Source organism: Natator depressus, chromosome 1 (genome assembly GCF_965152275.1).
Source record: "Natator depressus isolate rNatDep1 chromosome 1, rNatDep2.hap1, whole genome shotgun sequence".
Lineage (NCBI taxonomy): Eukaryota > Metazoa > Chordata > Testudines > Cheloniidae > Natator > Natator depressus.
The window spans coordinates 310707112-310732239 of NC_134234.1; the positions used below are offsets into that span (position 1 = coordinate 310707112).

Sequence of the window (25128 nt, forward strand, 5' to 3'; positions counted from 1 at the left end):
GGCCCTGATCCTGTGACATGTTGCATATGGGTGGACTCCTGTGTCAGTGAGGAACCCCAGTGAAGTCAATGGGGTTCAGGGTGCATGCAGGGGTCTTTGTACACAGTGTCAATTGCAGGATCTGGGCCTATGTGGCTATTCAGCTTAATATCACTAGTGTGGACCCATCAGTTTACTGTTACAAAAATATTGCCCACTTTTATATGCAGCAGCCCTCAATAAGCACAGTTATATTAGACACCTTGGGTAGATGAAGGAATATCATTCCTGGATGCATGCCACAGAAGGCTCTCAATTCCTGCAAGGATTTGTTAGAACAGTACAGTGTGGGGGGTTATTGTTTACTTTTATTATCATTACATTTGTCAATACTCATAGATCTTGCCTGAGAAGCTCTAAGTAAGTGTAAATTTGTTGTAGTGTTGCATTGTATCTTGCATTTCAGACAAGAAAACTGGAATCTAGAATAGTAAGAAATGATTGAAGGTTTTACTCTGCCGATGTAGGTGATGATATTAATGGAGGAGCAGGAGAAACACACTGCGCTCCCAACTCAGGTGTTGGCAGCTAAAATGCTCTTCAATTTACTCCAATTAAGCTCATTGTAATTAATTTATAAAAACATGTTTAACTCAAATGCAAGGCAACCATTTTTTTTTCTTGTGTAAGGTGTTGGAATGATGGACTTGGTGACTGAAGTGTTCTTTCCATAGATTAAGAATAGCACAGGAAGAAATAGTAACAGCATCCCCACAATGAACTGCCAGTGGCCTTAAATTTGGCTATATCTACACTCTGAGGTTTGGGGGGGGGGAGGGTATTTCCCAGCTCGTGTAGACATACTCATGCTAGCTCTCATCTGAGCTAGCATGCTACAAATAGTATTGAAGCTGTGATAGCATGGGCCACAGCAGGAGCAGCACAGGCTAGCTGCCCCAAGTATGTACCCATGGGGTTCGGTGGAGTTGTATTCAGGGTGGCTAGCCCATGCAGCCATTGCTGATTGTGCTACAAACAGCTACTCTGTTATTTTTAGCATGCTATCTCTGATGAGATCGAGCATGTGTATATCTGTGCAAGCTGGGAATCACACACCTAGCTCCTAGTGTAGACGTAGTCTTGGATGGAAGAACCTCCTCTAGGGTTTAGAGGACTGTTCAGCCTCTGTGGCCTATTCTGTTCTTGGGCTCTCTGCTGAAATTGTAAATAGGAATGTGCATTAGTATCAGCGTTGGTGTGTAAAACAATATCTGAGATTACTGAACATTTTTTAAAGTATCAATGTATTTCCTGGTGTTTCCTGGGTTTCATCTGAGACCAGAAGTGAAAACACTGAAATGCTGCAGTATGAGAAGAGTTGTCATTTGGATATTCCTGACCTAAGTGAGGAAGTAGTAGAAATCCTACAAGACAGGCTATTATTCAGACTGAAGAGCTGAAGTTAGGTATCCAAAATTCTGGATACTTCTCCTCTCCACTCTGCCAGTGATGCCACCATTGATACCCCATTTGTTCAGTTCCCCTACGATCGCATCAGTCAGGGCCGGATTAAGACCTTTAGAGGCCCCTAAGCACTGAAAAGATTATGGTGCCCCCCACATGTAATTCAAAATAAAAACAATACTATACAGTAAAATAAAACACAAAACTTACATGTATGCTGAAATTAAAATAGCTTCTTTCTAGATTTTCTGATTGCAAAATCTGATTGCAAAATTCTGGATAAGTTCATCGAAGCTGACTCGACGAAGCATGTCTGCTTCCATACACAATAGGGAAAGTGAATCAAGTCTGTCCTGACACATTGTTGATCTCTGAGGGTTTTTTATTCTTTTCAGTTGAGAAAAACAGCATTCTGCAGAGCAGTTAGTAATCATCAATGTTAGAAAAATATGTAGTGTGATCTCTACATTTGGAAATACACATTGTAATCCGTCTTTCAGTATTGTGTCATGAAGATCAGTGTGACTGAATTTCATTTTTCCTGTTTCGTTAAACTTTGCACGCATATAATAGTGGAGCTGCTGTACTTCTCCACAGAGATTCATGTTCAAGTCAACAGGGGAGTCAACTAGCTTTTGGGAACCTTGTGAATATTGTTCATCAGATAAGTCCATATCATTTAGAAAAGAAAATCTACTTGATATTTCTTTGTACACTTCACCTCTCCTCTTCATATGAGCTTCAAGTGTATCAATTATAGCATAGTAAGTAGATACGCGAAATTTGTCTCTAGGATTCAATGCTGTTTCTGTTGCACTGCTATCATTTGCTTGTTTTTTCCTGATTCGCTTGCGGGGCTGGGCTTCTTTGTAGTTAGTATCAGGCAACATATCTTTTGATATGTCTTCAAATCTTTCGAAATCATTCCTCAAAGTGTGTAAGTGGTCTGCTAATGATTGACAGAGGTCTGCACATGTTTTCAAATCCAATTCTTTTTCTTGAAGAGCTTGACTTGTGTGGTAAAAGTGTTGTAAAATTTCATTCCACATGGTCAACATGAATTCAAACTCTAGTTCTTGCATCTTCTTTGCAATGTTTTCTGCCTCTTGTATAGTTTCTCCCTTTTGTGATTGGTCTTCAGCTATACTTTCTAATGCATCCACAATCTTTGAGTAGGACTCCAGAATTGCACTAGTTGCCACTGCCACGGCATGTGCCTCCCAGCGAGTATTAGAAAGAGATTTCAACACACAATCATTGCCCAAATATGTTTTAAGAACTGCCCATTGGTGTGTTGAGGCATTGAAAAAGGTATAAAGTAACTGGACCGTTGAGAAAAAACTTACTGCCACCGGACAACAATCAACAGCACTGTGGCCAACAAGATTGAGAGAGTGTGCAGCACATGGTATGAATATGGCATATTTGTTCTGTTCTAAAAGGTTCGTCTGCTTGCCTTGATAATGCCCTGCCATGTTGGCAGTGTTGTCATAAGATTGACCTCTTCACTTTGAGAAATCTATTTTGCAGACTTGGCACAGATAATGCAGTACTTGATTTGCCATGTCTTCGCCAATGTGGCTTTTCAAATTGAGGAGTGTTATACATTGTTCAACTGGTTTTCCATCTGTGGGAGACACATATCTTAGTACAATAAATCATTTGATCAATATGTGAAAGATCAGGTATAGAGTCGACAGATAAACTGAAGTACCCAGCAGTATTTATTTCATCCACAATAGCTGAACGAACTTTGTCACTCATTAGACCAATGAGTTCATCACATATTGTCTTGGATAAGGATGATGGGTTACCTTTGCCAGCTTTCCCATATTTTGAGATATGGCCTGCTAAAAATGAGTCAAACTGTGCCACAAGCTCCAATCCCAAGAAATTTCCATTCTGCAATGATCCAAATGTGTCATGTGATCCCTGGAAAGGCAGACCACGTTCAGCGAATGTTTGAATAACAGCTATAACATGCTGCAAGACATGTTGCCAGTATTCATGCTCCCCTTTAATTTGTTCTCCTAATTTTTGTGTCAATCCAAAGCCCTGTCTTCGATTTAAATATGTCAACATTGAATCTCTGTGAGTAGTGCTATTTTCATGTTGTTCAATTAAAACAGTATTCCACCAGTCACTAAATCCATCCACAGCAAACAGGGATGTTGAAGGTTTATATGCAAAAAGTTTGCAAACAAAACAGTACACAGACCCTGTTGATGGTAAATACAGTAGCCATGCTCGAGTGTATCTCTCGCCATTCACTTTTATGCAGAAAAATATTTTTTGTGGACAATATCTTGTTTGTTTGCCATTGGTGAAAGTCCACCGTGATTTCTCAAATAGCCCAGTGTGGTGTTGACAATCATTTGGTCCACGATCTATCCAGTAAGCTACATCATCGGTACTGAAATCAACCTACATACCAGGATCTTTTCTCCTATTATTTACAGCATGAGCAGGTTCAGTTTCTGACAGATCCACACCTTCTAGAACAGGGGGTCTCAAACTCGAATCACCAGGAGGGCCACATGAGGACTTGTACGTTGGCCCAAGGGCTGCTGCCCCCGTGCCCCACTCCACCCCCGCCCCTGCCCGTGGGGTGCAGCAGGGGGCTCAGGGCAGGGGGTTTGGGTGCAGGAGGGAGTGTGGGGTGTGGCAGGGGGTTGGGGTGCAGGCAGGGGGCTCAGGGCAGGGAGTTGGGGTGTGGGGTGCGGGAGGGGTTCGGGTTCCAGCTTGGCGCCACTTACCTTGAGCAGCTCTGGGGTGGCAGGGGCGTGCACTGGGGCCAGGGTAGGCTCCCTGGCTCTGGCTCTGGCCCCGGACCCGCCCTGGCCCGGGCCCCATGCCGCTCCGTGTGTTTCCCCATTCCCAGCCAATGGAAGCTTCAGGGGAGGTAACCACAGGCAAAAACAGCTCACAGAGTTCTCTGCTTCCCCCCCCACCCAGGGCCACAGGGAAGCAGCACAGGGCCCTCAGCACCACAGGGCTGGCAAATCCATGGGCCGGATCCAAAGCCCTGAGGGGCCGGATCTGGCCCGGGGCCGTAGTTTGCCCACCCCTGGCCTGGAGGTAGGCTGGGGACGCGGCGCGCTGGGGAGGGGACAAGGGGGGCGGGCGCAGGGAACTTGGCGGGCCGCAAAGAAGAACCCCCGGGCCGCGTGTTTGAGACCCCTGTTCTAGAACAATGTCTGTTTTACCACCAGGAATAGGATGATCAGTTACAGTCTCTGATACATCCACATGTTCTGGAATGGTGTTTTTTTCACAAATAGAAGAAGGGTCAGTCTCTGAAACACCTACAGGTTTTGGAATGATGTCTGTGCTACTGACAGAAGATGTTGCTTCTGATGGATTCGCTTTGAAAAATGATGTCAGCTTTGGAAGATTTTAGAAAATTTCACTAGTTTTTTGTTTCTTTTGTTCCGTCACTTTATGTTTCTGTGCTCCACTCAGTTGGTTATGTTTCATTCTACCCCTTATCTCAGTTATCTGAACTTAAAAAAAAAAACAAATTACACAACATACACTTTTTTTATGTATATATATAATATATATATAAGAAAGAAAAAAAAACAAATCAAGTACGTATAACTCAGAAGAATATATCAATAATAAAACATACATTTATTGCAATACATGACAGGATCTGATTTCCTCTTGTTATTTCGATCTATTTTAGTAGGACGCCCCCCTGGTTTAGGTGGGGATAAGTAATAAAAATAGAACAGAAAAATGGGGGAAGAGTGTGTAGTGGAGTGTAAGGAAGTCTAACGAAGTTCTGATTTTTCCCATGATGACTACTTTGATGCTTTTTTTGAAATATCAAATAACAATTTTTTTTAAAAAAAAACCTAATTATTTTTGTTGCCCCCTGCTTTGCTGGTGCCCTAAGCATGTGCTTAGTCTGCGTATTGGGTAATCCAGCCCTGGCGTCAGTGCTCTATCTGTCTAATCCAGTGTCCTGTCTCTGAGAGTGCCCAGTGTGATGCTGAATAGAAGGGAAGGTGCCCGTCTACACTAATATTGCAAAATTGTGATAAATCTTGTAAGAAGTATGTCTTATGAGGTATCACTGGAAAAGTTGTAATCTGCTAAGATTTATTATCCTGTTTAATTGTGTGTATCTTCATTGTATATGAAGTTATGAAACTATGTATTTATATTTCAAACATGCGGTGATCTTGAGAAATGCCCACAGGTTAGCTCTTCAGGGATAACAAACAAACTGTAAACAAGGGCATATGCACATTGTTCCCAAAGATACCTCAGACGGCATGTAGGAAAAGGTGCAAGCTAGAATCTGCAGTTTAGATGAAGGATGGATGGCAGAGCACAGACGCCATAAAGCTGCCTGACATGTATCACAGCCAGGATTTTTCCAGCAAAAAGGGTCAAGATATAAAAGGAGTGAACGAAAGCCCCTAGCCATTTCTTTCCTACCCCATCTCTGGACTGGTGAACTCTAACAAAGGGACATTTTGAACAAAAGGACTAAGGTCCCCAAACTATTCGGGCAACCCAGACAGACTCATAGAAAACTAGCAGTTTTAGCATTCCTGCTATTATTTTGGACTATATGCTCTGACCCAACTGCAATGTATTTTATCTGCTTTAAGCATTTAATAACTCTAATTACTTTTTCTTAGTTAACAAATCTTTAGTTAGTTTACTACGGATTGGCTACAGTGTTATTTTTTTAGTGTGTGATCTGAAGTATCCATGGACTAGGACTAGGACTAGTAGGCAAGTGACTAGCCCACTGGGGCTGGAAGATCCTAATATGTGTGTTTTAATAACCTTTCATCATAAAGTCCAGTTTGTCTGGGTGGCAAAAAGGGGCTGGAATGCCTAAGGGAATTGTCTATGGCTCCATGGCAAAACTAATATAGTGATCCAGGAGCACACTTTTGTTCCTGGCTTGGTGAAATATAATGATAGAGTATACCCACCAGTTTGTGACAATCTGTCCTAAGTTTTCCATTCTTAGCTGTGAGCCACTTCAGGCCCCACGACACCCAGTACCATTTGTTTGTAAGGAAATACTATTGTGGACAGCTATGGAATAGTATGCTTGCAGGTTAGCTTGGTTGGCTTATGTGCTACCCATGAACTGTGGGATGTTCTCATTTGTATAACTGTATAAATGTCAGGGTGGTTTGGTTTTTTTTGAATCTTACTAAATTCCTGGCCTCCATGATATCATGATATCCATGATATCTTGTGCCAATAAGCTCCATAGGTTGATTAGGTGTTATGGAATACATAAATAATCCTGATTAATTGCACTTAAAATATTTGTTGCTAGTTTGTCATATCTTTATTCAGTTTGCTCATAACTTAACCTGGGCTTCAAAATGTTTTGAAAAGTGCCTAAGTTAACTCTTTGTTTCCACGGAAAGGGCACTTTTTCCCCTTTTTCAATTTTTGCTGGTCTCTCTCTGGTACAATAAATGTGACGAGACACCATTTCCTCCTCTCATATCACGTGTGTGCCTGCTCATCCTCTTTAAAGAGGATTTTGCCTGGGGATCAGTTTGTCACTCTCATCCTTTCAAACTCAAGCACCCTTGTTTCCACTCATCCTGCTCTACAGATACTTACCAGTGCTACTCAAAGGGAGGGGTAATCTTTTCTCTTAATTTTTATTTATATATATTTTTAAAAATTAGATGTCCATTTCAAAAAGTGAGCTTCCTGGTGAAATTCACTAAATCACAGCAAAGTTTGAGCAATTATCAGGAAGCAATGTAATGATGGCAAATTTGCCTGTAACAGTATGGCAAATTTACAGCTGTGGAAATTAAGTATAATCGCACAAAGAGGTTCTCATCCTCTGCTGGGGAAAAAATCCTGACATGAAGATACTGTTTGTCCTGCTTTAGTTGATGCTCAGGGAAGGTTCCTGGGAGCTGGTAGTGAACTGCGATGTTATGCACCAAAGATCCCACAAAATACAGAGTAGCAGCTGCTGAACCTTAAAGTGTGTGAGAATACATGTGTGTTTGAGACCCCACGCTCTTACTGTTTGTCTATCATTTGAATCATGGGTGCTCCATGCTGGGATAAAAATAAATTTTGTAGTGGTATATTAATGAATCTGTCCTGAACAATTATCTTAAAATGATGAGGATATAAATTAAATTCTTCTCCTCTGTTTAGAGGAATCTTCCACTCAATTCAACTGTCAAATCAAGTCAAATGTCAGCATAATTGGTTGCAAAGTAGTCCTTAATAAGTCCTTAGTAATCAGTATTTCATCTGTCAGTCTAATTTAGTGTGACTGCAATATTCGTAATTATAAAAAGTTTTAGAGCTGTAGTTAACAACGTGGGAGGCAGGGGGCCCATAGAATGTATCAGCAAGCTGCCAAGAGATCAGAAACATTTTAAAATTCGAATGTGCTTTTAACCACTTTACTATGTAAAAGGAATATGTTAAATGTCATTTTTAAAGGCATCTCCATGATAATTCAGCATGGCCCCAGCGAGATGTGAATAATACAATAATTTGCTGCCATTTTACTAAGTGATATGATAATAGCACAGTGCCATTACTTGGAATACTTCCTATTGAGTGCTTGCAGATTAAATATCAAATGCCCTATTGTTCTACGTAAACAACTTATCCTTCAATTTTATGATATTTTTATCCAAAAGGAAGAATATTTTAAAATGTTACCATAAGGTTCCAATAGTAACAGTCTTGAATGGAACACAGTCACTGAGCTGATGGCGATAAAAAACAAAACAAACATCTTTGTGTTAACATTTTAGGCATCAAGCAGCCTGAAGATTTTCCTACCTGACCTTGGAATCCCTGAGTGTAGGTTGTCTCTTATTCTAATTGAACTCTAATTCTAATAAAACTTAAGTAATTTGCTGAACTTTCTCCCCCCACGTTACCTCCCCTATTTTTAAATATTTTAAAATAACTGTATCAGATACATAATTCAAATGGAAATAAAATGGAGAGAGACTAAAAATAGTGGAGTTATCACTTGCTAGCTGCATTAGCATAGAGCTTAGAGGTTCCAGCCAATATCAGGGCCCCATTGTTTTTACAAACACGACCCACTGTCCCTGCCTGAAAGAACTCACGATCTAATTAGACAAGATAAAGGTTGGGAGGAAGGAAGGAATAGTATCCCCATTTTACAGCTGTGGAGCGGAGGCACAGAAGACAAGATTTTTTTACAGGGATAATTTGGGTGGCTTGAGGTATGTTAAGAGGACCTGATTTTCAGAAAGTGCTGAGCTCCTTCCCTTTGAAAATCAGGTCGCCTTAAGCTATGTCAAGTTGGGTGTCCAAAAATTGAGGCATCCAAAGTAATTAAATCACTTTTGGAAGTCTAGTCAGAGGGAATAACTGGCTTGACCAAGACCAAACAGTTGAGCTCAAATCTCCTGAGTTTTAGGCCAGAGTCTGACCCACAAGACCTTCCTTTGTCTCCCAGTCTACAAGATGTCAACTAGTAAAGAAGTCTAGCCAAACATCCATCAGGCTAATTTACATTGGGAAAATTTCCTCAAAAATTCAAACCAGTTTTAAAATTGGTTCAGTTAAACTGACTTTAATGATTGGAGTTTTCATGTAGGTCAAACTCCAGGTAGACAGAACCATTTTTACTGAACTGGTTTCTAAATGACGTCAGCAATTTAACATGTAAAAACATCTGAAGGAACCGTATTGGTGGTGGATGGGAGCATCAATTAATGCTACATGTAATTGGAATCCTGGCGATGAAGGTGGTATTGTTAACCATCCTGATTAAGAAAACTATAGAAGAAGAATTTCGCTATGATTAAAACTGGGCTGTGTTACTGATATGGCATTAGTAATACAAGCTTGATGCTACAGCTGGTGTATGTGCACAATTTTTTTCATGTCCAAAACTGTAGGTGAAAAAGACATTTTTCATTTTCTTTCCCTTGTAATTTACAAATTAGGTTTAATAAAAGCATTTTCCTCCTGTAAATTAATAGTGTGGGAATGGCAACTTTATAGAAATTGCAGTTTTGTAGCTATCACAAACCAAGCTTTATATGCATAATAATCTGAGTCATCCTTTCCCAGCCCCCATAAAAATATTTTAAAAAACTTTAAAACTAGAGGCACTCTATGAATATTTTAGAAAAGCTCACTCAGTGAATAAGATCTTGTTTTTGGAATATAGTGGATTTTCCAGTGCACTCTTCTGCACAAATCGACTAGCCAACTTTGAGATATAAACCAGATTAGAGAGAAGCTGATTTGCAGTGTTTCAGATTCTGGTGATGATTTGCCAGCGCTACACGAAAGAAGGCAGAAAATAGCTATTTTAATTGTTTTTGACACTAAAACTTTGAGGCATTTTTATAGATATCTGAAAGAGAGGGGCCAAATTTTGTTATGGAGCATAGGTGTAGCAGGGTAAATCAGAGCAGAATCCAGTGGGGTTGTGCATGTATCAGATGAAGTCATTGTGGTTACATGTATATAACTGAAAGCAGAATTTTCCCCTCTAAGCCTGATTCTACTCTTGCACTGGCTTTTACACTGCTGTTAATGAGAGCATTGACTTCAGTGGAGCTGCTGGTGTAATTGAGAGCAGAATCTGGCTCCTTGTGTTCCTCCTGCTTTGCCTTATTGTTGTGTGCAGTCTGCAGAGTTTCTTGTGTCAGCTCCAAATTATTAAAGAAACACTTGTTTCTGACTTCTAAAATTCCCTTAAACCTATCCAAACTCTACTGGTTAGAAACAAGTATGTTTTTCCATACTTTTTGATTGTATGGAAAAAGTATGTATTTTTCCTTGTAAAGCCAAACAGAGAATAACACCGTTTAGAAATTGCATCAGATTTAATGGCTCTTGGTGCCAGATGGTATAAAGCTGACAAGTTTACAGTAGATGTTTCTTTCAAGCTACAAATATTATACGAAGTCATTTTTTCCTAATTGTCAATATATCTATGATAGATGTTATACGGGAGGGTATTCTTCATGCAGCATAGGGTACATTCACCGTGGTGGGTGTCAGTCTGAGGAAAGAACAGTTGGCAGCTGAGGTTTTTCTGTGACACTGTTTTGATGATGCTATCGTAATGCAGCTAAAAATGGCTACCTAATACTTGTCTTATTAGATATCAATCTGCAGCATATAAAACTTCCAACTCTAGATATGTCATCTACCCTGAGACTGGCAAAAAGAGTAATTTCCCCATACCTGTGTGTGATTTTATATCTGTCAGTGTGGTGCGTGAAAGTTACCATTTCCACTACTCAGACGTGAGTTATTTGTCCCTCTATTTCTACTCTAAATTGTGTTTTTGTCTTATTATTCTAATCTAGATATCTGTAACAAAAGCTCTCTTCTGTTTTTCCAAAGAGGTCATAAGGAGATCACCATGAATTGATTGCTCCAAGAACACTTGTCCTGTTCAGTTTCACCTTTCTATTTCATTTCAGATTTGTTAGACAGGTTACCTTTTTGAAGGTGTGTGGTGTGGTTTGGTAATTTGTTTTTTGTTTGGGGCTTTTTGGACTTGTGAACTGAGCACTTAGGGGCCTTTATACTATTAGTGGAAGTCACCAGGTGGCATTATCACAGATAGTTCTATGAATTCTGTTTAACTGAACGTATGGACATTAGAACTTGGATAAATTCTACTTGTTAGTTGTGGCTCAAATCTTTGTAGTTGTACATATCACCAATAAAGTTGCTTTATTTCCTCAGTGTCTCTGATTGTAATAATTATTTTGGTGCAAAGTTTTACATTGAGTTAAAACACTGAGGAATTTTCCTTCTAAGAACAAAATATAAGCAGAAGGAATAGGACTAAAAAGTACACCCTGATCCTGTACTGTGATTCATGTGAGCAAACCGCTGATCCTTACTGGGTATGTCTACATTGCAATTAGACACCCACAACTGTCCTGTGCCAGATAGCTCAGGCTAAGGGGCTGTTTAATTGTGGTGTAGACATTCTGGCTCAGGCTGTAGCCAAAGCTCTGGGGCCCTCCTACCTTGCAGGGTTCTACATCCCTGGATGCAGCCTAAGCCCAGACATCTACTGCAGTGAAACAGTTGCGCAGCAAAAGTCCCATGAAAGAGAGTCCACTGGCACAGGCTACACGCAGGTTTTTAATTGCAGTATAGACATACCCAGTGAGGTCAATGACGCTTTGTGCTGGTGCAGAAATCTATCCACATAGAACAATTCAACATCAGGGCCCAAGATTGTTTTGCCAAATGTTACAACACATAAACAGATTGTAGCGTATATAGAAAATAGCCACTTACGACTATCGTTGGGTGATATTGGTTAATATTGTTTCTCATATCACATTCTTCATCAGCTTATTTTGGGTTTGGGTTTTTTTCTGCCTCGATAAATAGTTTCATTGCGGCCTGTGGGGAAAAATATGATATGATCATGCAATGAACAACTATATCATGATGCATATATACAAAGAGGAAGAATTAAAGTTGAACCAGGCATCATTATATTGATGTTGCCTAACTTTTGAGTGCTAGATTTTGCAATCTAAATAACTCTCTTTCATTTTAATATAGGTTTTTGTATGCATTCCTATCAATTTTTTAAAAAGGACAGCAGAGTGACACTGACAATTACCATGAAGTCTAACGTCTATTACTGGTAAAATAATGGAACAAACTCTAAATAACTAGGCCCAGATTCAGTCCAAGATGTATGATAGCACAACCCATTGATGGAAAACCCACATATTAAGGGAGGCTAAGACAGAGTAATGGGAAGCAATTTCAATCTCCTCTTTGGAGCTGTTTCTTTCTCCAGTTCCACTCATCAGACTGCATGGGGATGAGAATCCTATGGAGTCCCACCTGTAAATTAAGCTGTCAGGCCTGATTGAAACAAAACAACAGAGTAGATAGCCTTCAAAATGTAACCCAATGCAAACTGGTCACTAGGGGTTGAATGGAGAAAGCAAATAGGTACCATTTCAGCTTCAGAAGGTTGGAGAGTGTCCTAAATATTTGCTTACACATAGCATGTAAAAAGAGTTTGCGATTTATGGAATCCAGCTCTAAATGTGTAAATTGGTTCTGTGATTAGCAGGTGATAATTATAGTCAGGAACTATTTATATATTGAGCAAAATTGTTTCACAGACCATGCAGAAATGCTAATATCAACTCTGTTGGTGGAAATTTTGAGGAAAGACTAGCAGCAGCAACATTATGGGCCCGAGCTTAAGGGTGAACATCCCTTGGAAAGAGGAAGACCAGACTGACGCATGAAGGTGTAAACAGCATCCTGCACCAGTTTGGATTAATCTAGTCCGAGGTATGTAACTGTTTTGTACATTAGTATAATTTAGAATTACGATGGTGTGTTTTCATTCCATCTTTGTATTGGTTTCCATTAATGTTTTGTGCAATAAAATTAGTGGATCTCCAATACTGATACTTTGTAATGTTAGTGCTGTTTACTTCTGGGGAAATTAATAGAGCACAGTGCTTAAAAAGCGCCAGTATGTACAACACTAACACATGTTTTGGAAAAGATGATCCCCTCAGATTTTTAAATGGAATAGAGAGTTTATCACAAGCTTCTAAGACTTCAGAGGGAAAATCAATGTTTGTCCCCTGTTGAAAACTAGAAACATCCATTTTGTCAATGGCTCTAATCTGCTTTATTTGATATAACTGCCACTGTAAAAAGAAAGCATCATTAATATCAATGAGGGCAGATGATCAGCTGTCTGCTCTGAAGGTCCTGTCTTGAATTGTTTATTGCATTTGTTTGTGTTTTGGAGGGGACTGCTGGTGTTGTCATATTTAATGGTCTGACAACATGTAAACCTTTCATCAGATCTTATAAAAACTCTGATGCCAAACTGCTCTGAGCCAAAGTATGGCATACAAAAGATCCATTTAAAAACATACATATTTTTACATGATTTGGGCCAATTGTTACAACTGAGACAGTAAGCAGTTTCAAAGTATTCATGTTTCAGATACTGCATTTTGCACATTTATGAAGTTCTTATTTTTTAAATTGATGTTTTGTGGGGCTAAAATGGACACAACCCTTTTAATCCTTACATTTTCTAGGGTTAGCAACATGAGATTTAAAAATCATCCACTACAAGCATTTCTCTATTTTTACCACAGTACATATTTTAGTACAGCTCTAGAATATGAAAATGTTTTCTATTCTTAATTAAAATGCATCATCTGTACCATGTAAGGCTCAAATATGCTGCCATCAAAGTTAATGGCAAAACTGAAGGATTTAATCCTATATGCAGGTTAACAATAATCTGGCCAAAGAGCATCTATGTGTAGACAGAATCATGGATCTAAAATGTGGCATATGTGTTATTAACATTAGGCATTATTACTAAGGTATATGGCAAATACACCAAATACACCATACTTCATACACCAAATAACAAAATAAACTTGTATATATTTTAACAAGTGAATTGATATGATATGTGATCTAAAAGGAGCAGATCCCCAGTAGCACATTTGTTTTCTCTGTATTTGAACATTATGTTCAAATAAATTCAAGGGCCTGACTCACACCCACAAAAACAAGGACATTCAGAATTAAGCATTTGTCCATAATACATCCTGTTGTACTTACAATATTTTTTCTTCAGCTAATAGGATATCCTGTACTATAAGGATTTGTGTTTGAATCCTATAACAAGGTTAAAGGTACCACCTAGCATTTTCACTTTGGCTTAAGCTTTTGTCTTGAACGCTCCCATCCCTGCTGCCACTGGTGAAGTTGCCCCAGTGAACAAGTAATGGGGAGAGATTTTAACAAAAATGCTAGTGTAGAACATCAGTGAAGTAGAAATTCAGCTCAACGCAGAGGCTTTTCTAAGGCACCTTTGAAACTTTCAGTAACTAGGGTTACCATGTTTCAGGTTCCCAAAAAGAGGACACTGCTGGAAGAGAGAGAGCACTGGGAGCCATATGGGGGATGTTGGAGGGGAGATTTGAGGAATGCTGGAGGGATGTGTGTGTACTGAGCAGGTATTTGGGGGATGCTGAAGGATTTACCTGGGGGATGTTGGAGGGTGTGTGTGTGTACTGGAAGGGGTACCTGTGGGGTGCTGGAAAGGGTACCTGGCAGGAGCTGGAAGGAGTATTTGGGGCTTGCTGGAAAGGGTGTGTGTACTGAAAGGAGTATTTGGGGGGGTGCAGGAAGGGGTATTGGGGGGTACAGGAAGGGGTACCTGAGGCCTCCCTCTTGAGGTGGGGGGGCAGTTTCACTCCCTGTCATGGAGGCAGGGCACCTGACGCAAAATTGGGATGCGGCAACAGCCGTCAGTCAGTGCCTCCCTATGGGGCTGTCACGGAGTCCCCGGGCTATGCTCTGGAGTTGCTCCCTACGAAGCCGGTCAGGACTCTGGTGAAGTCTCCTTTCTGTGAGCAGACTGTCTTCAGGGCAAGAAGCTCACATGGCTTCCACCTTCCTGGGTCTGACCTCGGAGCATTCAGCATCCTCTGCCCCTCCGTGCACTTCCCACAGCGAGTCTGCCCAGGTGGGGTCCTGGGGAAGCCAGAGGGTCCTGCACCCCAACTTCGCAGTCAGACGTGACTCTTAGCCAGCCAGTAAAACAGAGGTTTATTAGAGGACAGGAACAAGGTCTAAAACAGAGCTTGTAGGTACAGAGAACAGGACCCCTCAGCCGGGTCCATTTTGGGGGGCAGTGAGCCAGATAACCATGTCTGCACTTCACTCCCCATCCCCAGCCAGCTCCAAACTGACTCCCTCTCCAGCCCCTCCTCCTCTGGGCTTTGTCCCTTTTCTGAGCCAGGAGGTCACCTGATTCCTTTGGTCTCCAACACCTTTAGCTCTCACCTTGCAGGGGGGAAGGGCCCAGGCCATCAGTTGCCAGGAGACAGAGTGTCAGCCATTTATGTACACTGGCCCTTTGCTCTGCAACAATTACACTTCCTTATCCCACCACCTAGAGACTTAAGAAATGCATAGGGAAAATTGAGGCACCCCTACAGTATTCAGAGGAAACATTAAGAACAGTCCCACTTCATCACAGGGGCTCTCCCCCTACCCAGATTTAATCGCACTACAATACTTGTATGAGGTGAATTGAAATACTATTTCTTTTGTTTCTTTTTTAAAGTGCAAATATCTGTAATCAAAAATAAATATAAAGTGAGCACTGTACACTTTGTATTCTGTGTTGTAATTGAAATCAATATATTTGAAAATGTAGAAAACATCCAAAAATATTTAAATAAATGGTATTCTATTATTGTTTAACAGTGCGATTAATCACGATTAATTTTTTTAAAATTGCTCGCCAGCCCTAGTACAAACTGAATGCATACCAGGACTGGTGCACTTTTACAAGTGTAGATGACTAAATTGGTTGCAAGGCTTTGGAGAGCCAGGTCCATTATGAATAAAATATACTAGAAGAAATATCCTGGCTCGGAGTCCACTATTTTCTCAAGCTGGAACAGTATAAAATTGTGAAGTGCACTGTGATGTTTTTGGTATCAGAGATACTTTTGATATATTATTAGTTATTTTAGGAAAATGTAAATGATTGTTTAGTGTTACACTTTTTTCTTAGTTTAAAATCTTTCATCTAAATATTTTTGCAGTATTCTCAGGATAACAAAATATCAGTTTCAAAATTGTCTGTAATATCCTATAGCAACAGTTTTATCATTTTTGAATGAAGGGGAGACAGTGAAATAGAATGGACTGTGAAAAACAAAACTAAATAGAAATCAAAGCCAAAACTTCAAAGCCCTGGTGAATCTTCAGAAATCTAGTGATGTACATTTTTCTCAAGAAGCCTTAGCCTTTGATGTTACAAACTTCTGAAATGTTTTGTAGTTGGTAAGACAGATCATGTGTTAAATAAATAAATAAAGAAAGAAGGAATAAATCAATATTGTCATCAATCAGTGAGGCACTGACTGATTCCACTGGCAGTCTCTTACAACAGCACTTGATGAGGTTAGATAAGGACATGCCAGACTGTCAGTAACAGATAAACAATTTCTTTTGGGTGGATTAATACTAATATTCGTAGGCACAGGAAAAGCATGTCACTTCTGAACTCTCTTGTGGGGGGTCAGTGGGAGGGTCAAATAAGTTGTTTCAGTCAGCCTCCGTAGCCAAAATGTCACTCAGTTTGCTGATCTTAAATCAACTAATACAACAATCTAAGGGTAAAATCCTAGTTCCATTGAAGTCAATGGCAAATTGACTTTAGCGGGGCCAGCAATTCACCCTAGGTGTCTAGTTGACAACATGAAAGCAATATAAGAAACTATAGGCAATGCATGAGCCGTGTGTGTTATTGAGGTCAACTCTTTGTTCAGCGTTCCAGCCAAAAATTCTTAACACTGGTGTAAAATTTAAGTGTTATATTTTAATTAGTACAGGTATTAATATCTTTACTTTCTTCTTTCCTTCAGGTTTCAGAGTAGCAGCCGTGTTAGTCTGCATCCGCAAAAAGAAAAGGAGGACTTGTGGCACCTTAGAGACTAACCAATTTATTTGAGCATAAGCTTTCGTGAGCTACAGCTCAATTCATCGGATGCAGAAGTGAGCTGTAGCTCACGAAAGCTTATGCTCAAATAAATTTGTTAGTCTCTAAGGTGCCACAAGTCCTCCTTTTCTTCTTTCCTTCAGTAACCTAGATTAAATATCTGAATCACTAGAATTCTTAAAGTTCCTCCATGTGTCAATGGTTTAAAAAAAAAAGAAAGGTCAGTGTTATAACTGAACCTGCTGAGAAGTCAAGAAATCATTCTAACTGTCTCGTAGAAAGATTCCTGGAGGGTAAACGGGGAAAAGGTTTCATAAAACCCTGGTTAGACGACTGCAACTGTGTATTCTAGTTGACCTTTATTTATAACATTCACCAATTTATGTATGCATGACAGCAAGAAGATTACACAATGACAAACAAAACCCCGCAGCCCTATGTGCAAGGTAGAAGTAAAAGACTTGGTACAGTAGGAGGATAATTGAACAAAGGAATGTAGAATATTTCACATTGTTGGAGGGTTTTGTTGATAGTTAATGGTGTAGTCATTTTTCAGGGCCATATTTTGAGGTCTTTCAGAGAGTAAAACTCCCTGGACTTCATGAACCTTTTGGTTCACTGATGTCAGCTGATTAGTCAATGGGAGTTTTACTTGATTAATAGACAGAATCTGGGCCTCAGCTACCATCCAGAGTAAAATAGAGCACAATAGAAACAGATTGCTTTTGATTTTAAGAACAGAGACTGCAATTTTTTGGTTCAAGAGTAATAATCTCAAGCTACTTTCATTTTAATCCTATTGCTGATGATTAAGGATGTGCTCTTAAGTACTTTGCTGAATATGGATGGATTTAGGCCCATTATTTTCACTGAGTTCGTGCCTGAGTACTTTGCTGAAAGAATTTCCCAACGGAGACTCCTATCTATCAAAGTACTTATTATGTGAAACTCATCACCATAGTATCTGAGCACCTCACAAACATGAATTTTATCCTCAAACACTTCTATGAGCTAGAGATCTCACCTCACTTACAGATAGAGAACAAAGTCACAGAGTAAGTGACTTGACCAAGGTCACAGAGAAAGTTTGTCAGGGCCAGAGATTGAACCTAGGTCTCCTGAGTCTCAGTCCAGTGGCTTACACACACCACCATCCCTGCCTATTTGTCAAAGGGGAAAAGTAGTGCATTCATGTAGTTACCAGTGATGTTCAACACAATATTTTCCCCATTAATGACTTTATTTAAAGGCTTTGTGATTGTGTGTATAAATCTTGCACGGTGCATGGTGGTTAGGGGGTTAAAATCCCTCAGTGAAGTAAGGGGTAGGAATCTGCCTCTCCTCCAATGTGTGGCCTCAGCTGTCAGGAATGAAAGCGAGTTTCTTGTGGATGAAGAATTGATGTGCTGATCTAAGTAGCCCAACAATGCGGGAGTGTTTGCTGCAGTAAAGATGACCTGATTATAAATCAGGAAAGTGTTTCCTGCCTGTCCCACTTGGTACTATAATTTTGCTGTTCTCAGCCCTTCCTTCAAGAATTGAGCCCTGAGCTGCCCTGGAGAAAAGAGTTATGCTAATGCTAATGAGCTAGATAAAGATGCGTGGGACTAACTGGGGAATAATTCCTTTTTGTTTTGTTAGCTTGTGAAATAACAGCAATGAAGACAATTCTAATGAGGTGTAAATCTTCCATGCATTAGTCCTGTTTGACCTTGTCTAATGAGGAGGTGGGCAAGTGCTCAGAGCTCATTTGAAAACCTAGATATGGAGATTACAGTGACAGAGTGATTTTCTGAGAGGTGGACAGACTGGGTCAAAAAGCAGGATGCTGTTCTTATGCATAACATACACTGCAGGTGCAAGAGTATAATCTTAATAATGTCATTTTTATAGGTTAGTTATACCTTCTGCCCCACTGAAGACAGAACTCTCGACCCCCATATATCATTAGAAAGCTGAAGCTCTCAGCTTTCCAGTGTTAATTTCTATTCTGATACTTGACAAAGCAACATACCTTGTAATGGTCTCTGAGACTAAGCAATAAAATCAGGCTATCACAGGCCATTTACCAGACTGGCCAGGTTGCTCTGGAGAGATCTGATTGAAATTTTATGGGATTTTAAGTTTGTTTGGAGGTGCTGGAAAGACAAAACTTTCTGATAAGAGGAGAGAGGACTCGAGATATATCCCAATGGAAATATTGACAATTTTGAATGTGCTTGATTTGTTGGACTATAAATTTTCACTTAAGTCGGCCTCTGTAGAAACCCTGAATTTTGAAACAAGGCCCTGAATGGTGTCCTAGCTGTGTTTGATGTAATTCTTGAGAGGATACTGGTACAAAGATGAGTTTGTGTCAGTTTGGTCCCTAACATAAAGTAGAGCAGCCTCAAAGGCAATTCCAGCAGCTGGGGATTACTGGGGTATTGTGACATCTCGGCCATACCTCTGTTCCTCCCCCCCTCTCCCCCGCCCCCCCAAGATGTGCCCTTTGCCTGGGTATATCTGGGTAGGGTAATAATGTAGGAACGTCTTCAGTGACACTCAGAGACACCCTGTGTGTAACCGGAGGATTCCCCTAAGCAAAGGAATTTCTATTGGCCAGATTGTCAGGTTCATGGCTGCTTTGTCTGTTGGAATTGCACACAGCGGTCAATGGCACCCAAGTATCTGACCTCTTGCTGTTCACACTTTGTGATCCTCCTCTTTTATCTGTATCTATTTGTTTGTTATCATAGTGTTTTAGTATTTTAATATGATGGGAGAGTAGGAGATTCCACAACCATATCCCATAGAATTTCAGTTCCTGATTAAATTTGACATTTATGAATGATTGTCACTAAAGTCAGAGACGGAAGCCTTGCCATTTAGGTAATGTGCCAGCCAAGTGGTTTTGGCAAGCTTCCCACAGCTTTGCAGAATTTATTAAGAGGACAGATGGCTTTAACATATCCTATTAGAATATACTATGCCAGTCGTTTAAAAAATAAATCTCCAAGCTGAAGAATTGCACTTTTAAACTCAAGAGTGAAAGCATATTCCCTTCATGTAGTAAAAGCAGAGATCTCAGCTAAGAAAATATCTTACTGTGGCTGCTTTTCTCAGCACAGGAAACAATCTGTTTTAAAGTGAAATTCAGGGCAAGTCAAACTAGAAATTGACTGCAAGACCAGAGATCACCAATGGAGATGGCTATGCCATTTATTCCCAAAAAGTCATAAATGTAGATTTTAGCTTTTGTTCTAGTTCTAGTAATGTTTGCTAAATCATTACTTACCAATACGAAAATGTAGAATAAAGAAGACAAACACCGGTTTACATATGACTGTAACTCACGTGTAGACTTGACTTCTACATAGATTGTTTCCGTCGACGTGAATGGGCTGAAATTGTGGAAAAACAGCATCACTTGCCCCATAACCTCAGCCGTGCTGAACACAATGCCATCAACAGCCTCAAGAACAACTCTGACATCATAATCAAAAAGGCTGACAAAGGAGGTGCTGTCATCATCATGAATAAGTTGGAATATGAACAAGAGGCTGCTAGGCAGCTCTCTAACTCCACAGTCTACAGGCCATTACCCTCCGATCCCACTGAGGATTACCAAAAGAAACTACACCATCTGCTCAAGAAACTCCCTGAAAAAGCACAGGAACAGATCTGTGCAGACACATGCCTAGAACCCCGACCAGGGGTATTCTATCTGCTTCCCAAAATCCATAAACCTGGGAATCCTGGATGCCCCATCACTCAGGCTTTGGCACCCTGACAGCAGGATTGTCTGGCTATGTGGACTCTCTCCTCAGGCCCTACGCTACCAGCACTCCCAGCTACCTTCGAGACACCACTGACTTCCTGAGGAAACTACAATCCATCGGTGATCTTCCAGAAAACACCATCCTGGCCACTATGGATGTAGAAGCCCTCTACGCCAACATTCCACACAAAGATGGACTACAAGCCATCAGGAACAGTATCCCCGATAATGTCACGGCAAACCTGGTGGCTGACCTTTGTGACTTTGTCCTCACCCACAACTGTTTTACATTTGGGGACAATATATACCTTCAAGTCAGCGGCACTGCTATGGGTACCTGCATGGCCCCACAGCATGCTAACATTTTTATGGCTGACTTAGAACAACACTTCCTTAGCTCTCATCCCCTAAAACTCCTACTCTATTTGTGCTACATTGATGACATCTTCATCATCTGGACCCATGGAAAAGAAGCCCTTGAGGAATTCCACCATGATTTCAACAATTTCCATCCCACCATCAACCTCAGCCTAGATCAATCCACACAAGCGGTCCATTTCCGGGACACTATTGTGCTACTAAGCGATGGTCATATAAACACCACTCTATACCGGAAACCTACTGACTGCTATTCCTACCTACATGCCTCCAGCTTTCATCCAGGACACAATCCACTGTCTACAGCCAAGCTCTGTGATACAATCGCATTTGCTCCAATCCCTCAGACAGAGAGAAACACCTACAAGATCTCTATCAAGCATTCTTAAAACTACAATACCCACCTCCTGAAACGAAAAAACAGATTGACAGAGCCAGAAGAGTACCCAGAAGTCACCTACTATAGGACAGGCCCAACAAAGAAAATAACAGAATGCCACTAGCTGTCACCTTCAGCCGCCAACTAAAACCTCTCCAGTGCATCATCAAAGATTTACAACCTATCCTGAAAAATGATCCCTCACTCTCACAGATCTTGGGAGACAGACAGCCCCCCAACCTGAAGCAAATACTCACCAGCAACCACACACGACACAACAAAAATACTAACTCAGGAACCTATCCTTCAACAAAGCCCGATGGCAACTCTGTCCACATATTTATTCAAGTGACAGCATCATAGGACCTAAACACATTAGCCACGCCATTAGGGGCTCATTCACCTGAACATCTACCAATGTGATATATGCCTTCATGTGCCAGCAATGCCCCTCTGCCATGTACATTGGCCAAACTGGCCAGTCTCTACGCAAAAGAATAAATGACACAAATCTGACATCAGGAATCATAATATTCAAAAACCGGTAGGAGAACACTTCAACCTCTGTGGCCACTCAGTAAAAGAGTTAAGGGTGGCAATTTTGCAACAGAAAAGCTTCAAAACCAGACTCAAAGGAGAAACTGCTGAGCTTGAATTAATATGCAAACTAGATACCATTAACTTGGGTTTGAATAGAGACTGGGAGTGGCTGGGTCATTAGACATATTGAATCTATTTTCTTAAGTTAAGTATCGTAACACCTTCTTGTCAACTGTCTAAATGGGTCATCTTGATTATCACTACAAAAGTTTTTTTCTCCTGCTGACAATAGCTCATCTTAACTAATTAGTCTCTCACAGTTTGTATGGCAACTTCCAACTTATCTGTATGTGTGTATATATCTATATATATCTTACTATATGTTCCATTCTATTCATCCGATGAAGTGAGCTGTAGCTCACGAAAGCTTATGCTCTAATAAATTTGTTAGTCTCTAAGGTGCCACAAGTACTCCTGTTCTTTTTGCGGATACAGACTAACACGGCTGCTACTCTGAAACCTGTCAAGGGTAGTAGTTCCAAAGATTTGTTCTTTGGTATATTTTTTCCTGCAATTTTAACTTTTGCTAAATCAGAAATTGTTTACAAGTATACAAATCCTTTCCCAATTGTTAATTTTACAGAAGGATTTACTACATAAGGGTTTTAATAATTTGTACATGGAACATAATGTAGTTTAGTCTTAAAAAGCAGAATTTAAAAACTTACAAGTATCTTCCAATTATTGCCTAATCATGACACAATTTGAAGAATGAATCTTATGAGAGGAAATATTTTAAAACTGTGACATGTGAAAATTGCTTTAAGTTACTTGTGCATTTTGATATATGAAATTCTTCTTCAGGCACAACAGATGAAAAGACATGTTACATTAAAAAAATTGAGGAGCTTATTGTTTCATTAAATATTTAGCAACCATTCAAATGTTAGTAGATTTACTCTGCAACCGAACAAGAGACCTTAGGCTTTATATCTATAAATCTTTATGCTGGTGCCTATTGTAAGTGATTAAACTTGAAGCAAGACTTTGCCATGGTTTTAAATTATTTAATAAATGGATATAGAGTGCAAATATTCCACTGTAAGAGTTGATAAATAAAATTTCATAGCCAAGCTTGTGAACTCAGCAGAAATCATATTAAGATATAAACAAATAAATAAGGATCTCCACATATCCTGTTGTTGTCTTGAATTTCCATTATCTATCCTGGGTCTCAAAGTGTGGGATATGCTGTGACAGACAAGGTCCAGGCACTCCAAGGGTAGAAGAGGGGGCTGAACCCTAAAGAAAAAGTAATTGAATCAACTAGTTGCATACAATGTTAAGTCAAGTAAGGTCTTTTATGAAAGCCGTAATGGTCTGAACTTGATGATCATTAGGAGATATCTGTATGGGTTATGAATGTAGGCATGTGTGTATAGGTGTAGAACATTGTAATTGTAACTGCTAGGAGTGCAACTACAGCATCACCTCACAGCAGTGTGGGGAAGCAATCAGGCAGGGAGGGCACCTCCGGGCTAGTTGTTTACAATGAAACTAACTCCAAGCACCTAGCCTTGTACAACCCAAGACAATGGTGGATCATTAAAGTTAATGGAAAGGCATTCAAACTGAAAAGAAAACCCCAGTCTTCGAAAACTAAAGAACACAAGCTCCATGTAACCATGGATTACCATAGTCCAGGGATTGGCAACCTTTGGCACGCGGCCCACCAGGGAAAGCCCCTGGCGGGCCGGGCCGGTTTGTTTACCTGCCATGTCCGCAGGTTTGGCCGATCCCAGCTCCCACTGGCTGTGGTTTGCTGCTCCATGCCAATGGGGGCTGTGGGAAGCGGCGTGGGCTGAGAGATGTGCTGGTCGCAGCTTCCAGCAACCCACATTGGCCTGGGATGGCGAACCGCGGCCAGTGGGAGCTGCAATTGGTCGAACCTGCGGACGCTAGAGATAAACAAACTGGCCCGTCCCAGCCTGCCAGCAGATTTCCCTGGCAGGCCACTTGCCAAAGGTTGCAGATCCCTGCCCTAGTCCAAGAGAGACAAAAAAGCTGCAAATGCTGTTAAAAGGGAAGGGGTTGGAAGTGAAGGCTATCCAAGAACTGAAGGGGCTAGCATGTAAGCCGGGTGCTGCCTGGGAAATACTGGATCCCCTCTAGGGCAGAGGGCATACTGGGAAATTCTTAAGAGGCAATAGGTAACTTGTATTAAAGAGGGGACTTTAAAGAGACAAGGTCTGAAGAAAAGCTCTGAGTAAGCTCAAGAGCTTGTCTCCCTCACCAACAGAAGTTGGTCCAATAAAAGATATTACCTCACCCATCTTGTCTCTCTAATATTCTGAGACCAACATGGCTACAGCAACACTGCTTACAAGCAGGAAATGTAGTTAATAGAGAGGTGTAAAGCCTGAGATTGCATCTTTATGGTTATTTTCTGTGTAACTTGTCATGTTTGCTTTTTCTTGCTACTTCATCTTTGAATCTGTGATTTTTTTATTACATAAACTTTGTTTATTTTTACCCTAAGCAGGTGTCTATCGGGCAATCTAGGTGGAGTGTGTGGCCCCAAGTGGACTGATAAATGGGGGCAGATTTAACTCCTTGAGTTGATCCAGTGCATATAGTGTGCTTGGACTTTCAGAACGGCTTTGAAAAGATCCCACACCAAAGACTTTTAAGCAAAGGAAGCAGTCATGGGCTAGGAGGGAAGATCCTCTCAAGGATCAGTCACTGGATCAAAAGACAGGAAACAAAAGGTATGACTAAATTGTCAGTTTTCACAATGGAAAGTGGTAAATAGTGGGGTTCTCCAAGGATCTGTAGCAGTATTGCCAACCCCAGATGTTCAAAAATTAGGAGTCAGACTGACCAAAAATCATCAGATTGGCTTTAAAATCATGAGATTATGTAAAAATAATAGATTTGGTGTTCTTTTTATTTGCCTTCTGCTTTTTGAGCTTTTAAGGTGCACTGGGGTCACATTTTGAAGCTTTCTCCACAGCCACAAGGATTAGAAACTTACTTTTGCTTTAAGAATGAAGGATGAAATCATCACATGTCTACTTGACTCCAAGAGCTGGAGCTTTAAGGAAAACA

The 25128-nt window shown here is 40.5% G+C and overlaps 1 long non-coding RNA gene across 1 annotated transcript in view; it reads left to right on the forward strand.

Moving 5' to 3' along the window:
• LOC141987226 (uncharacterized) overlaps positions 1–25128 on the forward strand; it is a 388498-nt gene that overhangs the window by 98402 nt on the left and 264968 nt on the right. Inside the window, exon 2 of the long non-coding RNA XR_012639473.1 lies at positions 12582–12756. This is a non-coding gene — a long non-coding RNA (uncharacterized LOC141987226). The remainder of the gene's footprint in view (positions 1–12581; positions 12757–25128) is intronic.